A 3,828-nucleotide genomic window follows, 5' to 3' on the forward strand; every position below is an offset into this window, starting at 1 on the left:
TCCACTGACAGCTGTCCTGAGTGAATCCCATATGTTTTGGTATGTTGTTTTGTAATTGTCATTATCCAGCATGAAATAATTAATTCTTTCTATAGTTTGTTGTTTGAGCCACTCATTCTTTAAAATGAGGTTATTTAGTTTTCAATTAGTTCTGGGTCTATATCTTCTTTCCCAATATTGCATATCATTTTTATTCCATTATGATCTGAAAAAGATGTATTCACAATTCCTGTAATTCATCATTAGATTTTTAATACCCTAGTACATGGTCAATTTTTGTGTTAGTGCCATATACTGCAGAAAAAAATATATTTCCTTTTATCCCCATTCAATTTCATCCATAATTCTATCATATCTAAGTTTTCTATCAACCTATTTACCTCCTTATCTCCCTTCTTGTTTACTTTATTATTAAATTTATCTAAATCTGAGAGCAGGAGGTTGAGGTCTTCCACTAGCAGATTTATGCTATGTCGTCCTGTAGCTCTTTCAACTTCTCTAAGAATTTGGATGCTATAACAATGGGTGCATACATATTTATTATTGAAATTACTTTATTATCTATAGTACCTTTTAGGAGTAGTTTCCTTTCTTATCCCTTTTAATGACATCTATTTTTGCAGCTGCTTTATCTGAGATAAGGATTGCAACATCTGTCTTTTTCACTTCAACTGAAGCAAAATATATTTTGCTCCAACTGTTTACTTTTACTCTATATGTATCTCTCTGCTTCAAATGAGTTTCTTGTAAGCTGCATATTGTAGGATTCTAGTTTTTAATCCACTCTGCTATTAGGTTATGTTTTAAGGAACAGTTCTTACCATTCACATTCAAAGTTACAATTACTAACTCTATTGCCCTCCATGCTGTCTTCCCTCTGTTTGTACTTTTCCCCTTTATTCATTTTATTCATATGACACCTTCAGTGAGTTTTCCCTCTTATATCAACCCCTCGCCTTTTATCCTCTTTCCCTTTGCCCCTTCCTCCTTCCCTTCCTTCTGTTAATTTCCCCTTCCCCCTCCCATGCCCCCTCCCCTTTTTCCACTTTAATACTTGAAAGGTAAGATAAGTTTCTTAACTGAGTGTGTGAAAGTTAACTTTATGCCAAGTCTGATGAGAGGAAGATTCTTCTGCTCTATTGCAATAAGTCTTTTGTACCTCTTAACGTAATGTGATTTACCCCCATTCAATCTCTTCTATCCTCTCATCTCATTACAATCCTTTTTAATGAGGTATTGTTTTTAATTCATTCTCTGTGAATCACCAAAAGTCATGAGAGTCCATCATTTCTGCTTAAGTATATTCTCTCTAATAGAGTTACAATTCTTGAGAGTTATTAGAGTCTTTCTCCCAGGTAGGGATATAGCCAGTTTCTTCTTATTGGATAGCAGTCTCACACATAAATCATGAGTGTTCATCACCTCAAGCTAAGCTTATTCTCTCTAATAGAGTTACAATTCTCTAGAGTTATGAGAATCTTTCTCCCAAGTGGATATATAGCCAGTTTCATTATATTGGATAGCAGTTGTTTTTTTCTTTATTCCCCCCTTTTCTAACCTTTTCATGTGTTTCTTGAGCCTCCTATTTTATGTCCATATTTTCTACTTAGCTCTGGTCTTTTCTTCAGGAAATTTTGGAAGTCTTCCATTTCATTAAATATCCATCTTTTCTCCTGGAAGAGAAGGCTCAGCTTTATTGGATAATTGATGGTTGACTGCATTCCAAGTTCCCTTGCTCTTCAGAATATCTCATTCCAGGCCCTTTGATCCCTTAATTTTGATGCAGCCAGTTCTTGTGTAATCCTTACTGTGGCTCCTTGGTATTTAAGTTGTTTGTTTCTTGCAGGATTTTTCTCTTTTATCTGATAGTTCTGGAATTTGGCCACAGCATTTCTTGGTGTTTTCATTTTAGGATCTCTTTCCAGAAGGGAGCAATGTACTTTTTCAACAACTATTTTGCCCTCTGGTTCCATAATATCAGTGCTCTAAAACCTATAATATTAAGTCCAGACTTTTTTCTCTCTTCAGTGTTTTCAGGAAGTCCTATAATTTTCAGATTGTCACTTCTCAATCAGTTCTTGAGGTCAGTTGTTTTGCTGATACAATGTTTACATTTTCTTCTGTTGTTTCATTCTTTTTGTTTTTTTAAACAGAATCTTGTCTCATGAAGTCATTAGTTTCCACAGATTCCATTCTTTTTTAGAGAAGAATTCTCTTCATATACCTTTTGCAACTCCTTTTCCAAATGGTCAATTCTATTTATTAAGGAGTTTTTCCATTTGCCCAAGCGTAGTTTTGAGGGAAATACTTTCTTTTTGCATTTTCCCAATTGAGGAGTTGAGAGAATTATTTTCTTTTTTGCCTTTTGTCCAATTGAGAATCTGAGGGAATTAGTCTCATTTTGTATTTGTCCAATAGTATTTTCCAAGCATTTATTTTCTTGTTGAGAGATGCTAATTTTCTCTTGCAACATATTAGTTTTCCCTTTATTTTCTTTTCCCAACTTTTCCAATTGATTTTCAGATTCCTGATTTCTTCAAGGAAGTTTTTTCTGGGCTGGAGACCAATTTATATTCTCCTTAGAAGTGGCAGACCTTGCTTTTACTGACAGCAGACAAGATGGCAGAAGTGAAGTAGAAGCAGAAGTGAACCCTCCAAAAGTTCACCTTCCGTGGTGTTGACCTAGATCAGCTGCTGGACATGTCTTTTGAACAGCTCATGCAGTTGTGCAGTGCTCAACAGCGAAAGTGACTCAAACAGCATCTGAGGCACAAACAGCACTCCCTCCTCAAATGCCTGAGGAAAGCAAAGAAGGAAGCACCCCTGTGGAGAAGCCAGAGATGGTGAATACCTGCCTTGGAGATATGATCATCCTGCAAGAGATAGTGGGAAGTATGGTGGGTGTTTACAATGTCAAGACTTGCAATCAGATAGCAATCAAGCCCCAGATGCCTGGACATTACTTGGGTGAATTCTCTAACACCTACAAGTCTGTGAAACACAGCCAACTAGGTATTGGAGCTACCCATTCCTGTTTTATCCATTTCAAATAACCCAGATCCTAACAATAAAAATAAAGTTGTTAGTGAGAGAAAAAAAAAGTGCTAGATCTCTCTGGATTAGAATCTGGTCCTTCTAAGTATGTCTCCATGAGTCCCCCTTTTCACTGTTTTTCTCCATTTTTCTAGACTCTTGTGTTGGGGGAGGGGCTGGCTCTCAGAGGTTTACTTTTGAAAACCCTAGAGACTTTGTTCACTTGGTTTAGTGATTCCAAGGGCTGGCCAGTAGGGAGTTCTGATTGCTTTCTCTGGAATGATTGAAGCCCTCTCCCAATCCTGGAGGAAGTGAGGAAGGGGTGAAAAGGGAGTGAAGAGGGGCAGCAGGGTTTGAGTTGACCTTGAACAATGGACTGGAAGCCAATCTCCCTCTGAGCTGAGAGAGCTCTGTAGTCCACATCTGAGCCTGTGGGGGTGTGGGAGTGGGGGAAACTAGCCTTTGTTCCTGGAAGAATGTTCCACTAAATGTATGGAACTCAGGTCTCGCTCCAATCTGGAGGATTTCCGGGCTTGCAGACCTCCCCTCCCCCTAGTCAAAACTCCACGACTAAAGCTGGTTCTTGGACCTACCTCTCACCAAAGTCTCTGTAGCTAATGCCAGTCCTCTGACTTACCCCCAGCTGCTGTCCCTGTTTTGGCCCTCTGCTATCCACTCCTGGATATCACCCACAGTCTCTTGAGAAAGACCCTGTTGGTAGGTGTTCTTCTAGCTTCTTTTTCTGGATTTTGTAGATCAAATTTCTGTTTAAGAAGTTTCTTTCATGTTATTTTT

At 38.2% G+C, this 3,828-nt stretch overlaps 1 pseudogene; it reads left to right on the plus strand.

Moving 5' to 3' along the window:
* Window positions 1-2,601: 2,601 nt before the first annotated feature.
* LOC141496814 (small ribosomal subunit protein uS19-like) lies at window positions 2,602-3,053 on the plus strand (annotated as a pseudogene).
* The last annotated feature ends 775 nt before the right edge of the window (window positions 3,054-3,828 follow it).

Source organism: Macrotis lagotis, chromosome X, assembly GCF_037893015.1.
Source record: "Macrotis lagotis isolate mMagLag1 chromosome X, bilby.v1.9.chrom.fasta, whole genome shotgun sequence".
Classification (NCBI taxonomy): domain Eukaryota; kingdom Metazoa; phylum Chordata; class Mammalia; order Peramelemorphia; family Peramelidae; genus Macrotis; species Macrotis lagotis.